The sequence below is a fragment of the Eschrichtius robustus genome, chromosome 4, assembly GCF_028021215.1.
Source record: "Eschrichtius robustus isolate mEscRob2 chromosome 4, mEscRob2.pri, whole genome shotgun sequence".
NCBI classification, from domain to species: domain Eukaryota; kingdom Metazoa; phylum Chordata; class Mammalia; order Artiodactyla; family Eschrichtiidae; genus Eschrichtius; species Eschrichtius robustus.
Genome location: NC_090827.1, coordinates 59,146,628 through 59,162,201, shown reverse-complemented (window position 1 = coordinate 59,162,201; position 15,574 = coordinate 59,146,628). Strand labels below are relative to the sequence as shown.

The 15,574-nt window shown below is 42.8% G+C and overlaps 1 long non-coding RNA gene across 1 annotated transcript; it reads left to right on the top strand.

Moving 5' to 3' along the window:
• The first annotated feature begins 509 nt into the window (after nucleotides 1-509).
• LOC137764099 (uncharacterized) lies at nucleotides 510-9,940 on the top strand. Its single transcript, XR_011073911.1, has 3 exons — nucleotides 510-620; nucleotides 4,858-4,931; nucleotides 9,825-9,940. It is a non-coding gene; the product is annotated as an uncharacterized lncRNA (long non-coding RNA).
• Nucleotides 9,941-15,574: the final 5,634 nt, after the last annotated feature.

Sequence of the window (15,574 nt, the reverse complement as noted above, 5' to 3'; positions counted from 1 at the left end):
GCGAAAGTTCCCGGGATAGGTCGGAGTCGGTTTCACCTGCGCCCTGGCGACGCCTCCTCCCCGGCTCTGGGGGAAGGGCACGGCCCGCCTCCTCCTGTCCCTCCACCCTCTGAGGTCTCCCCCACCCCTGCCACCCATCCCAGATGAGTCAGGCTGGTCCGAGCCCGGAAGAGCGCCGTAGGTGAGGTCGCCAGCTAGCCGGAGCCGGCAACGTACAGCCCGGCAGGTCGCGCAGCCGCTCCCGGGCCGGGGAATGGAAGGCAGGTAGGCGACCCGATGCTCCTTTGGGTTTCGGCCACGTAGGAAACGAAAACAATAGACCTGTTCTTGCCCTCTCCTTTCGCTTCGTTAGTAGCGGCTGAAGCCGCTGGGTGGGGAAGAAGGTGCAAATTAACCAGCATCTTGCTGTCTCTCCAAAACATACCTTTATTAACGATGTAGGCTATTAATTTCAGATACCCTGAGGCAGTATCGAGGTCGGGGAAAACTCATTTTGCATCCAAAACAAGCCTATCTTGATCTGGTGATACTGCTGGGGCGGCTCCTCCGGACCCTGGCGCCTACGGGTCCAAATACACCGAAGTCTGTACCGAAAAGAGAAATCACTCTGAAGATTACAGGTTGGTTACAGGAAAAAGGAAGGCCTTTTTCCTTACTGACAGTCTCACGTTAAGGTGCCGGAAAAATCTAATTTGATGTTGAATTCCCTAGTAACTGAGATGAACAGGAATTAACGTCTCGACAGTTAAGGTATTTGGTGTCTTTGTTTTTATTTAGTCCGCAATTTATGAACAGAAGAGATTTGTACAGTCTCTTTTGTGTTAGCTTAAGTGGTGAAGTCTTTCCCTCCGAATGTGAGGTTTCCTCTGCACCTTCAGAATGTTAAGCATTACAGGCTCCTTGATTTGACCCTGCTGCTCCCAACACTGGAATGTCTACTTGACTCTAATTCTCCCCTGCAGGGCCGTGAACTTCCTAATTCCACGTCCATTTGTAGACTAGAGCTTGAAAAACTCTAGTTTCAAAAATTGGCCTCTTCAAGACAGTAGAATCACAGCACGTTTCCTAACAGTTGCTTTCCCCCTACATTTCACTTGTCCACATGTTGATCCTGCCCTTTCTGTAATAATCCTTCTGGTCTTATCCTGTTTCTTTATCAGTCCTAGTTACATGCCAAAAATACTTTCCTTGTTTTATCTACTTACCAATCTGACTCCACGACCTCTCCCATTCTTTTCTTTAGCTGTCTTCTTATTTCTTTCCATTGTGACTGGTTGTTTATCCTCAGCCCCAACTGTGACAGCAAATATGCTTATTTTTTGGAATGCTCTGTTGGCTATATTTCCTATTTTCTCCTGCCCTGTCAATGCCAGTCTTCCTTCCTGTACTCCCCTCATCTTTCCACTCTTTCTTCTTTTGCTCTACTATTTCTAATTGTTTCATGTGTCCCTGTTCTTTTTGCTGAGGGAGGGTACTGAAAGTATGTTGGCCACACAATTGTCAACATGTGTTAGCATGGGCCAATTTTACTGATGCCGCATACCCACATTAACTGAGCTTTGTTTTAAGTCTCCAACACACCCTGGTACTTTTCCATGAATGAATTGCAATCCTTGGCTTTAAATTATTTAGGTCAGAAAGAAGAACTGGGAAACATTGTTTTCTATTTTCAGCATTTTCTTGAATCCAAACCCAATACTGGGTTAAGAGGGGGTAAATGTTTTCCACTGAGGTCTCTACCTTAACGTCAAGCCTTTAGAATAGTTATTAAAATAAAGGTTTTGTGTTAAACTTTAGCTTCCTTTTGTGTGTGTCTGTGTGGTTTTTTTTTTTCTTGATGGAGGCTTGATAGAACTTGCCAGGTGTGTCCACAACTGGGGCAGGAGGGAGTCCAAACAGAAAACTCAGGGGGGCACTGAAGAGTGGCAAGTGGAAAGAATCCCCCTTTGGTACTTTCCAAAACTCTGGTTACAAAATAAGGGACTTGTGGCAAGAGGGGGTGATGACATAGAGGTTTGAACTTGAAGCACTTAGAACTAGAAAGAAAGGAAGGGGTCATCAAAGTCATGGTTGTTGAAATCAGATTATCTTTAGTTGAGGGTGGAATTAGCAGGTCTGGAGGAGTAGAAAACGGGGAGAGGGAAGAAAAACAAAACCATTGCTTTAGCTTTCTGGATGCCCAGGTGGTTTGGTGTCCAGATCTTCTCTCTTCCTTTTTCTCTCTCTTGTCTCAGGTTAAGGTGATAGTCAATTAGAATGCTCTTCACCTTATCTCAGGGAACATTTTTATGCTTCCCTCATGTATAGTTCCTCATCTTCAGAAATATTTATGGGGCACCTATGTTGCCCTGGCAGTGCTGGAACACATGCTTGAGAGCTCCCTATTTACTGGGAGCAACAAACAAGAGAAATGGCTTAAACTTGTGCGTTAAGTGCATCAGATGCTGGAAAAATTGAGAGGCAGCACATAAAGGCAGAGCCTAGACTCAGTTTGGGGGATTGGGACAATTTTCCAATAAGAGGCAACTTGGAGTAGAGGATGTGAGGAAGAGGCAGAGGAAACATTGGTACAAAAGCACCAAGATCTGGCTCAGCAGAGTCTATCTGGGGAACTAACTGCAAACAGATCTACCTGGCTTTAAGGAAGAGGATGTGTGAGGATGTGCTGGAAACAAGACTTGCAAAAGTAGGAGGGAGTCAGAAGATGAAGGACCTGGGGAGTGGAGGTGGGGTGGGGAGGGGAGTCTTTGAAGAATTTTTGGGAGGGTAGTGACCCGACCAGATTTGTACTTTAGAAAGATTATCCTGGAGGTAATTGCTGGTTTGGAATCATGACCCATGTTAACAAGTAAAAATAGCACTTTGCAGAGCAATAATGAATTTAACCAAATCTAAGGCACCATTGACTGTATGATACAGTTTGATTTCAGAGATGTTAAAATGTGTGTGTGTGTCAGGGGAAGTGCTTCTTAAAGTAGAAGAAATACAGCATGTTTAATAAAATTATATTTTTAGAAAGAAAAGTGTACTGGGAATAAGATTTGAGGATTGGATCGGGGTAACTAACTTTTTCTTTACAGCCTTATGAACTATTGGCTATTTTACAATGAGAGTATATTCCTTTTTAGTTTGAAAAAGACACTAAAGGAAAAAAAGCCATAAATGAATAACAATGACAAAGGGAAAAAAAGCAATATCAGATCTTTAGACTGGAGGAGGGAGATGGAGGCCAGCAGGAAGAACAATCCGGAAATTACTGAGATGATCCAGAAAAGGGAGCCAAATGTCTAAGTTCAGCAGTGTCAGAGAAAGAGAGATGAATGGATGGATTGGAGAGATAGGGGGCCAAGTCAATAGGATTTGGAGCCAGAGGAGTCTGGAGGTGAGGAGTAAGCTGGCTTCTCTCATGCATCTGGCCTGAGTCTCTGGATGGACGGTTGTAACCATATACACGAATAGTAAATGTAGACCAGTAAGTCAGTCTTGGAAATGGGAAAGATGATCAATTCAGTTTGGGACATATTAAGGTGAGGTGCCTGCAGGCCATAAAAACAGGAATGTCTAGGAGGCAGTTGGCCATATAGGTTGGAGGCTCCAAGAGTGTATGACTTTAGTATACATAAGCAGTCATCTAAGCCACAGGTGATGATAAAATTGCTCAGAAAGAGATATGCCAGCGGTGGGAAAGGAGCAGGGTGCAGGGCGAATCCACATTTACCAAGGACAAAGAGGAAAATAAACCTGTTAGGAGACTCAGAAGGAACAGCTAGAGGGGGAAGAGGAACACCACTGAGCGTGGTATCACGGAAGCACAGATGCAGAGGGGTGAACAGCTTTCTAGAGTTGATGCCAAGTTAGATAAGAAGTGAAGTGTGACCGTAGCCTGTTAGGTCGCTGGGGCCAGGTCTGGAGCAGTTTCAGAAGAGTGGTGGGGACAGACATCAGGTTACAGAGGGGTGCAGAGTGAGTAGGGTAAGAAAGACTTGACCATGAAAGGAAGGAGAAAGAGAATTCTAGATACGGAGAATATCAGATCATGTAACCTAAGATTTGTTTTTGGTAGTTGTTAGAAGAGATGTGATCATGTCTATGTGCTGAGGGAAAAAAGCCAAGAGAGGATAAGTTGAAAGACCTAGAGGAGAGGGTAAATAATTGATGAAACAGGGCATGGGGGTGGGGCTGGAGTCCAGAGTCCAGGTGGAGAGATTACCTGGGACAGGACAGAGACAGACACTTATCCCATTGAGAACAGAAAGAAGAAAAATGGCTATTGCATTCATTAGGGGGCTAAGAGATCAGGAGAAAAGATTTGAAGAAGTCTTGGTGGGGCTGAAAAGTAGATACAAAGGCAGTAAGTGTATTTAGAGCTTGAAGTTTAGGTTACTGTAAGCAGGGCATCAAATATTCTTAGGTCTTGGGGCTTAAGGTTTCCAAAGTGGGATCACTTGGAGGTGATGACAAGATTCAGAGTGTGACCATATGTAGTGGAAGTGAGAGGCACTGGAGGAGATAACATCAGGGAACTGTGAGACAGGGTGTTGAATGAGTCACGCAGGTTACTGAAGTCATCTAGGATGGAGAGGATAACCATGAAGCATGTACGTCAGTCTTTAGTACCGTGGTATGAGTAACACAAATGGCATTTTGCCAGGAGCAATCGCTCTGCTAACAGTATAGTATTGTGACTGATGCATGTGTGTCACGTTCCAGATTACTCTCCTTTATTTGATCCTCAAAACAAGTATGGGAACTGTGTAGGACAGAGATCATCGTCTTGCAGGAAGTAGCTCTCCTTGCTATCAATATGTATGTATGTTTTGTAGGATGTATTCCGATGTGCTTATTCTTTGCCTTCAGTCCAAACCTCTACTGTGGATGTAGAATGGAATCTCCACCCAAGAAGGTGCAGCTGTTCAATGTCAACCCTCCAGGTAGGTGGACAGATCCCCAGGTGAAGCTAGAGTTAAGATGTACCACAGAAAGGCAGGAGAGAAAACTAGGGTGCTGGCCCACTCTCTCTCTCTCTCCCCCCTTTCTTCCCTCTCCTTTTCCCCCTCCTCCCCCTCCTCCTCCTTCTCTGTCTCTCTCAGGTTTGGATTTCCACAAGTCTGGGTACTCCCGAGGGTGCTCTGAAGTAGCAAGGGGAAAGCATTTTTATGCTGGGCTACAAGCTGAGGTTGAGGGTGCTAAGTTACAAGCCAGGTCATCGAATGATATGGGGCTCTCTGCATTTATTTCCCTTCTCCTGTCCTGAGCCTTTAATCATTTATTTATTCATCAATATTTATTGAGGGCCTACCATGTATGTGCTTTTCTGGGGCTGGAACACAATGGTAAAGCAAACAGACAAAAATCTCTTTTAGGAAACTTATACTCCAGTAGGGAAAAGAGACAATAAACATAAAAATAAACAAGAAAGTATCACCAGATAAGTGATGAGATACAAAAGCCAACTGATACGATACTGACTGGAGAGCTACTCTGGCCAGGATGGACAGGGAAGTTCTCTCTTAGAAGATACCGATCAACAGGGACCTCAGTGATAAGGAGGAGACAAGCCATGTGAAGGTGGAAGAGAGGGGAGCAGGGTGGGAAAGCGTTCCAGACAGAGGGAATAGCTAATGTTTGTCAGAAATGAGTGTGATATTATAGAAAGCTAGCGAAATGCCACAAATTCCATATAAATTAGCATAATATGTTTATAAATTAATTGCCTAATAAACTTTTATGACAACTTCGTCTGTATTGTTTAGTGCACACTCTGACCATCTCATCAAAATTTTCACTCTCCTCTTTAGAGAGAATAAAAAAGATAATTTATTTTCTTCTCTTAACATGTGGTTGAAATTTACTCTTTAATATTGATAGTTTGGAGCTTAAAGCATTTTACTTCACACACAAATATGCTGGTTGTTTGTAGAACTGCTATAGATTTGTGCCATACAAACACAAGAATTGTGATACATTTATTTCCCAAAATTCTTTTTTAAAATTTATTTTATTGAAGTATAGTTGATTTACAATGTTGTGTTAATTTCTACCATACAGCCAAGTGATTCAGTTATACATACATATATATGTATTTATATTCTTTTTCATATTTTTTTCCATTATGGTTTATCACAGGATATTGAATATAGTTCCCTGTGCTACACAGTAGGACCTTGTTGTTTATCCATTTTATATATAATAGTTTGCGTCTGCTAATCCCAAACTCCCAATCCATCCTTCCCCCACACCCCTCCCCCTTGGCAACCACAAGTCTGTTCTCTATGTCTTATTCCACAAAATTCTTATCAGAAAAGGAAAAAAATATGTGTTTATAATTGTTCATGCTTTATTATCAAGTATATTCCTAACAAGGAAAGAAACTCTTGTTGTTGTTTTTTTTTTTAATTGGGGGAAGTTGCCCAAGCCTGCAATATTTTCCCCAGCTTTATTGAGGTATAATTGACAAATAAAAATTATATATATTTTAAAAAGAAAATGAGGGACTTCCCTGGTGGTCCAGTGGCTAAGACTCTGCGCTCCCAGTGCAGGGGGCCTGGGTTCGATCCCTGGTCAGGGTACTAGATCCCACATGCAGCAACTAAGAGTTCGCATGCTGCAACTAAGACCCGATGCAGCCAAATAAATAAATTAATATAATTTTTTTAAAGTTTGAAAAGAAAAAGAAAAGAAAATAAAAGAAATGAGTATGGTGTATTTGAGGAACAGAAAGAAAACCAGGGGCTAAGCTGGAGCACAGTGAAGGACGAAAGTGTGGAGTAAGAAGTCCAAACAGTGAGCAGGGTCTCGGTCCTGCAAGGCCTAATGGGGTTTGGGTTTTCGTCTAAGCGTGATGGGAAGCTATTGGAGGTTTATAATCAAGAGAGTTGCATGTGATTTACGTATAACAGAACATCTGGGTGCTGTGTTGAGGGTAGATTATAGGGGATGCCAAAGTAGAAACAGAAAATCCAGTCAGAGATGACTGCAGAGGGCGAGGCAAGAGATGGTGGTAGCTTGGAATAGCAAGGTATTGGGTGTAGAGTATTGAGATTTGGAAAATATTCTAGAGATAGAAACTGGAGAATGTGCTAGTGGGTTGAATATAAATTTACCAAGATTGGGGGCAGGAAGATGAGTGTTCCCTTTTGGAAAGGTTAAGTTTGCGCTGAACATTAGCCATCTAAGTAATGATCTAGAATAGGCAATTGCTCAGGAGTGAGGTCAGAGCTGGAGATATAAATCTGAGAGTCTTGGGTATTGAGATGGTATTTGAAAGTTATGGGATTAGATGAATTTATCTAGGGAGGGAACCTAGAAAGAGAAGAAAAGACATCCATAATCAGCCTCAGCATTTGGGGTCTAATCTTTAGTAGTATTTTGCTTAAATATTATGACCTGTCTCAGTCATGCTATGGCAATGAGAGAAACTATAAAATCCTGTTTTGTTCCCCTAAGGCCAGTCTGCTGCTTGTGGCTGTAATAGACATTAGTGTGAGACACCCAGCGAGTAAGGTTAATTCCAGGGTCTGGAGTAAGGTCCACTGACCCCTCCCCGAATGGAAAAGTCTCCCTCCATTGCCAACTTTACAAGATTTAAAAGTTTAAAGTTTGTTAAAGGAGTCAGCAGATTTTCCATGTATACCCCGATTTTACATATAGGAAAACCAAGTTTCAGAGCTTAGTGGTTTGTGGAACTGGTGCTCAAATCAAGCTGACCTCAAATCTAGCATTTTGCACCAGAGTCATAATCTTTCCTCGACTCTCTGGAGTATTTGACCCAGTTGACCATTTTCTCCCTTTGAAATCTCTGTCTTGGCTTCTATGACCATTGCTCTTTTCTGGTTCTTCTCTTACCTCCCTGATCCAACTCTGACTCTCCCTTGCTAACTCTTCTTTCCATTTCTTCTTTCCATGTTCTCTACTCGTTCTCTGGGTTCTACCTCAGTGATGTTGTCTATTTTTCCAGATTCAATCACCACCTGTATTCTTAGGATTCCCAAGTCTATCTGTGATGCTCACCTAGAAAAAGCGCAGACTTTCAAGCAGTTACTCTAGTCTTGACTCTGCCTGAAACTATCTCTTTAAACTGGCCAATATACAAACTCTCTGGATCTCAGTTTCTCCATTTGTACAGTGAAGGAATTAGATCAGATGCTTCTGAAGTTGCTTCCAGTACTCACATTCTGATTCCAGACTTGATGTCCCTTCTCATGATCTCTATAGTAATAATGACATTGATTGCATGCTCTGCGCCAGACACGGAACCAAGTACTTCACACATATTAATATATTTAATTCTCCGAACAAATTCCTATGTGGTAGGAGCTATTAGTATCCTTATTTTATAGTGGAGGATATCAAGATCCAAATAATGTGATTTCCTACTATATTGTAACCCATAAGTGGCAGAGCCAGGATTCAAACTCCGACAGTTTGAGTTTTGAGTCAGCATCGTTTAGCCCCTGCTCTCTTCCCGCTTTTCCCTTCGAGGACCCTGATCCCTGCTCTGCTTTCTCCCCTTAGCCTCACATCACTTCTGCCTCCTCGGGACCCTTACTCCTTCTGTTACCCCTCCCCCGTGTATCTTCATCCTCTTCCTCTCTTCATTCTCAAGGGCTGCTTTCCTTCCTAAAACAAAACAAAACCAAAAAACGAGCATTTTGCTCTGAACCGCCCTCGTTCAGTCACTGCCTGAGCTCACCCTCAGCATTCCTGCGTGTGTCACCTCCTCGCAGAGGCCTTTCCTGACCGTGTGGATCAATCAGCTTCCACTGCCAGGCACCTCCAGGCACTTCTATTTGGGGAAAGTTAAGTTTGAGATGCCCATTAGGTAATTAAGTAGAGATGGCAAGTGGACAATTGGATATACAATTCTGGTGCTCTACTTTCACAGCACCTAACACTCCACTATTAAAAATAAATTTTCTATTTGTTCATTTTTATGTGGTCCCCTCAACAAGAACACAGGTTCCGTGAGAGCTAGGCCTGTGTCCTCTTCACCACTAGCAAAGAACTAGCTGTGGAGAGGACTCAGAATAACAAGGTGTATTCATTTCCGGGGGCTGCTGTAATGCATTATCACAAACTGGGAGGTGGCGGTGGAAGCAGTAATATAACAGAGATTTATTCTCTGGCAGTTCATGGGGCAAGACATTGGAAACCAAGGTGCTGGCAGGCCAGACTCCCTCTGGAGACTCTAGGAGAGAATCCTTCTTTCCCTCTTCCAGCTCCTGGTAACCGTCTGCATTCCTTAACTTCCTTGGCTTATGTTCACATCACTCCCATCTCTGGCTCCATCTTCACATGGCCTTCTCGTCTTCTGTGTGCTTCTCCTCTTCTGTCTCTTACAAGGACATTCGTCATGGGATTTAGGGCCCACTCAGATAATCCAGGATGATCTGATCATAAGAACCTTACTTAATTTAATTACATTTGCAGATCTTTACCTTTTTACAAGTAAAGTAACATTCGCAGGTTCCAGAGACTTGGACATGGACGTATATTTTGGGTGGCCACTATTCATCTCACTATACAAGGGAATAGGAGGAAGTTCAGGAATGTCTCCCCAGCCCCACCCCTTCTCCGTTTATCCTGGCTAACTTAAATGCTCTTCAAGATTCAACTCAGTGGTCGCCCAGTCAAGGGAGCCACACCCCCAGTCCCAGTACAGGCGTCTCCTATAATAATAATAGCTAGTGCATATTCAGCACTGTTTTAAGGGCTTTATGTGTATGAACGCACTTAATGCCTGCTACAACCCTATGAGATCGTCCCCATTACTATCCTGATTTTATCAAAAGCTAATGGTCTGTTTTGTTGTCTCTCTTCCGCAGTAGACCTCCCCCCAGGACAACAGCCAAGACTTACTATCTCTCTGTCCCCAACATATACCATGGCATTTCCAGGCTCTATGTGAAGGCTGGTGGGTTGAATAAATGACTGAGCAAGAGATAGGCTTGTACTAGACTGGGCAGGGTTTTGAATATCAGATTAAGATATTTGGATTTGGGGACTTCCCTGGTGGTCCAGTGGTTAGGACTTGGCACTTTCACTGCTGTGGCCTGGGTTCAATCCCTGGTCGGGGAACTAAGATCCCACAAGCTGCACGGCACAGCCAAAAAAAAAAAAAAAAAAAGACATTTGGATTTTATCTTTAAGATCATAGGTGGCCAACAGTTTTAAAGGTGAGTAGTGATAGGATGGACCCATCTTTCAAATATATACTCCCCTTGGGAGAAACGTCATCAAATATTGTTTTAATTATCACCTCCAAATACATCGCTTCCCCTCCACCCCCCCGGGCCTTCCTCCTGAGCTCTAGTCTCACATTGCAAACTAGACAACTTGAATTAATCCCACTTTCCTCACCCCCACTGCCAATTAGTCATCAAGTGCTGTCAACTCCATCTCATGAACTTTATCTCATACCCATTCGCCTGGTCTCTGCCATAGTTCAGGCTCTTGCATCTTTCTTTTTTTTTTAATAACTAAAACTTTTTTTTAAATTTATTTTTAGCTGCGTTGGGTCTTTGTTGCTGCTTTGTCTACTTGTGGCGAGCGGGACCTACTGTTTGCTGTGGTGCGCGGGCTTCTCATTGCGCTGGCTTCTCTTGTTGCAGAGCATGGGCTCTAAGCGCATGGGCTTCAGTAGTTGTGGCACGCAGGCTCAGTAGTTGTGGCTCACGGGCTCTAGAGCGCAGATTCAGTAGTTGTGGCGCACGGGCTTGGTTGCTCCACGGCGTGTGGGATCTTTCTGGACAAGGGATGGAACCCGTGTCCCCTGTATTGGCAGGTGGATTTTTTTTTTTTTAATAAATTTATTTATTTATTTATTCTTTGGCTGCATTGGGCCCTCGTCGCTGGGCACGGGCTCCCTCCAGCTGCAGCAAGCAGGGACCACCCCTCGCTGCGGTGTGCGGGCCTCCCACCGCGGTGGCCCCTCCCATCTCCGAGCGCGGGTTCCAGGTGCGCGGACCTCAGCGGTTGCGGCACATGGGCTCAGCAGCCGAGGTTCACGGGCTCTAGAGAGCAGGCTCAGTAGTTGTGGCGCATGGGCTTAGTTGCTCCGTGGCATGTGGGATCTTCCCAGACCAGGGCTCGAACCCGTGTCCCCTGCACTGGCAGGCGGACTCCCAACCACTGCGCCACCAGGGAAGTCCTGGCAGGCGGATTCTTAACCACTGCGCCACGAGGGAAGTCCAAGGCTCTTGCATCTTTCACCTGGACTGTTGCACTAGCCCCCTGACCAGTCTCCTCACCTCTAGTTTCCCCTCTCCAACTCCAGTCCATCCTCCACTCTGCTGCTCATTTTATAAGCCTAAAAACCAGATCTGATCATTCACTTTCTTGTTAAAACAATAAACAAACAAAGCTCCAAAACAGCTCTGCCATGGTTCTTCACTGCATACAAGATCAAGATCTTCGAGATCTACCTACAAAGATCTACTTTTCTTCCTTATTCATTCACTTAACACATGTGTATTGAATGCCTACTATGTGTCTGGTAGTGTGCTCATTGCATTCATATACTAGTGAGGGAGGTGCCCTACACATATACAGATGGACATAGCTGTTCTTACTTGGGCGACTCATGTCACAGGCAGTGAGGGAAATACCCTAAGGAAGATTCTACAACTAGAAGAGGTCGATAGTGGCATCCTTGCTGTTTGCTTTCAGGATATACTGTAACTTTTTTGCTATTTGTATGCCTGTTGAGTGGATTTACAGATTATATTTATCAGTATCTAGTTTCAAATTAATCTTAACCAAGAAGGAAAGTAATTTTAAATAATTCTCACAAGGAAGCTATGAACTAAAGATAATACTAAACTTTAAGCCAAGGAAATAATACCATAAGCCCAAGGGGCTGGGGCTACACCTAATATGAGCCTTCAGCAACATTAGACTTAAAACAATAACGATCTAGGGACTTCCCTGGTGGTGCAGTGGTTAAGAATCCACCTGCCAATGCAGGGGACACGGGTTTGAGCCCTGGTCCGGGAAAATCCCACATGCCATAGAGCAACTAAGCCTGTGTGCCTCAACTACCGAGCCTGCGCTCTGCAGCCCTAGAGCCACAGTTACTGAGCCCGCACTGCAGCCACTAAAGCCCGTGTGCCTAGAGCCCATGTTCCGCAACAAAGAGAAGCCACCGCAATGAGAAGCCCGCGCCCTGCAACGAAGAGTAGCCCCTGCTCGCCACAACTGGAGAAAGCCCGTGCGCAGCGATGAAGACCCAAGGCAACCAAAAATAAAATATACATAAATAAATGTATAAAAAATAAATAAAGTCATTATATTAAAAAAAAAAAAGAGATAGAAGTGTATTCCTTCCCACATAACCATGGGCCGCCTAGAGTGGGTGTGACAGTCTCTGATCATCCTGTTCCTCCCATCTTGTTCCACCGTTTCTTAAAATGGGATTTCCATTCCATAGTCTGGATGGCTGTTCCAGTGCCAGCCATCACATCTGCATCCCAGCTAGCAGGAAGGGAGAATGGCAAAGAGAGGGTATAACCCCTCTAAGGACACTTCTCAGATGTCACACACATCACTTCCACTTCCATCCCATTGACTAGAACTTGGTCACCTGGCCTAATCTAGTTACAAAGGCAGGCTGAAATAAAATCTTTTATTTTGAGTAGGCATGTTCCCAACTAAAAAAAGGAAGAGTTTATTATTACAGAACTGAGTTTGTCAACTGGAACATTATTGGCCTTTGGGCAGGACAAATCTTTATTGAATGAGACTGTTTTGCACATTTCAGGATATTTACACCTCCAGGCCCCAGATGCCACCTAAATGCCAGAGGCACCCTGGCAGTCATTGTATCAACCCAATGCTCCTACACAGTTACAATTACCCTTGGGGGTAGCAGTATTCTTACATCTTAGGCTTCTGTGGCAGGCGTTTTTTCTGCCCAGTATAGCAGTGTATCCTTTTCCAGGGAAACACTCCTTCCCATAGCCATGTGTTGGATAACCATCTTTTTATATGACCCTTTTTCTTACAACAGAGGTGAGAAAACAGGTCAGCATCTGACCCAGGCCAGGCCAAATAAAATCCTTTCCCAGGTTTTAAAAAATTGGACCAAGGGCAAGACTTTTAATTTCTTTGTGGGTGGAGGGAAATACAAGATGCAGTGCTCTTCATACACTACTGATGGGAATGTAAAATGGTGTTGCTGCTGCTTTGGAAAACAGTCTGGTAACTCTTCAAAGGGTCGAATATAGAGATACCATATGAGACAGCAACTCTACTCCTGGGTACATATCCAAGAGAAATGAAAACATATTTCACATAAAAGCTTGTGTGCGAATGTTCACAGCAGCATTATTCACAATAGCCAAAAAGTGGAAACAGACCATGTCCATCAACTGATGAATGGATAAACAAAATGTGGTATATCTATACAATGGAATATTATTTGGCAATTAAAAGGAATGGATTACTGATACGTGCTACAACATGGATGAAACTTGAGAATATTGTGCTAGGTGAAAGAAGCCAATCACAAATAACCATGTATTGTATGATTCCATTTATATGTTATGTGCAGTGTGGGCAAATCCATAGAGGCAGAAAGTAGATTACTGGTGGCTTGTGGGAGGGGAGAATGGGGAGTGACTGCTAATGGTATGGGGAGATTGAGTCCAATCATGACCAGTGATTTAATCAATCATGCCTATATAATGAAACCTTGATAGAAACTCTAAGGAGGTTCAGAGGGTTTCCTGATTGGTAAGTATATCAATGTACCAGGAGGCTGGCACAAGCTCCCAGGCCTTCCCCATTGCAGACTTTGCCTTATGTATCTCTTCCATTTGGCTGTATCCTTTATAATAAAACAGTAATTCTAAGTACAGTGCTTTCCTGAGTTCTGTGAGTCATTCTATCGAATTATCAAACCTGCAGAGGGGTCATAGAAACCCTCAATTAGTAGTCAAGCTGGTCCATCAGAAGTGCAGATGGCCCCCTGAATTCGTAGCTGGAGTCTGAAGTGGGGGCAGTCTTTTGGGACTGAGCCCTTAATTTGTGGGCTCTGCATAGTGTCAGATTTGAAAGGAATTGTTGGACACCCATTTGGTGTTGAAGATTTGCTGGAGAGCTCTGGGGAAGGTAGCATTTGCTAAGTGGGCCATTATCTAAGAAGTCTGAGAACACTACAGAACAGTACTTAGTACAACATCTTGAATACAGATAGAAAGTAGCAACTGTGCTACTTTGAGGCACTTCTTAAAGTGAGAGATAAAGGTATTGACATTTTTAGAGTTGAATTGTACTTTACAATACAAATGTTTACTAAGGGTACTTTTCAAAAGACACTTTCTCTTCTTATCAACCTTTTCAAAGATAATGAAGCCTGTCTACCCAAAATTACTTAGGGATAGGTCTGTCTGAAAGTGAAAAGATGAAATTGGAGGCTCTCTTTTAGCCATATGATTATATATATTTCCATCAGGGAAAAAATCTCCCTGGATCTTGAAACAAACCAGCTGCTGCTATCCAAATATGTATGAATGCAACACATTATATTTCTTTAAATAAGTATTTTTATTACACTGATTCTTTTGGAAAGGTTGATTATTTCCATACTTGCTCTGCACCTTCCTCTCCTCTTTGGTCTCCTTCTTTTGTTCCCTCTTCCCCCAGATGGGAAGAAGGACATTCTTGGAAATTCACATATACAAAGGCAGAAATACTCAAGATTATACAGGGACAAGAAAAAGTCCACTATGAAAAAAATTACATCACTCCAATAAGTTGGGAATAAAGGATGTTACATCCTACTCTTTGTGGCAATGAGTAGGGGAAAAGAAGGACAAAACTTCAAAGCAATTCATGTGGCATAATATAAACTAAATATTTATAAAATGACTATAAATAACATGAGGATTTTTTTAAACAACTGCAAAAATAATAAAGAAAATAACTAGTCTGTGTGTGGACATAGGGTCGTCCTTGTGAGGACTCATATCGTTATCAGATGTGTGACTTTGATCATACTAAATCAGAATCCCTGCATGTGGCATTAATTTGCAAGTTAAAATTTTGATAAAAGATTTGTTTTCCCCTAGACACAAGCAATGTGTCTAATTTTAGTGTAATTTTAAATGAGAATATTTACTGTGCTTCCTTGAATTAGTTCATCAAATCATGATAAAAATGGTATAATGACTTTTTTTTCTCATTTTAAATGATTGTCATTACAGTCTTATGATGAGTCTTTATAGATTGCCTTTTGCACTAGAGAAAACATCTTATATTACTTTCCTCATATTTTAAAACTACAGGAGTCCCTGTTCATAGCACCTGAGGAAATGGTGAACATGAGTAAAATTATGCAGGCGATTTTTAGTTTGCTAAATGAATAACACTTTAGTTCATCCAAAGTGGCTCCTAGAGACTAAAACAAGTAGTTCATTTATTTTTAGCTGCTGATTTAATTTCAGTTATAACACTTCTATTTAGGAGATGACTTCCTAGGAGAAAGTATTAGGCAGCAAGAAGAGAAATAATCAAATATGGAACAATCTTTAAGATTCCATTAGACAGAGGGCTCATGATACTACTTAGAAGAAAT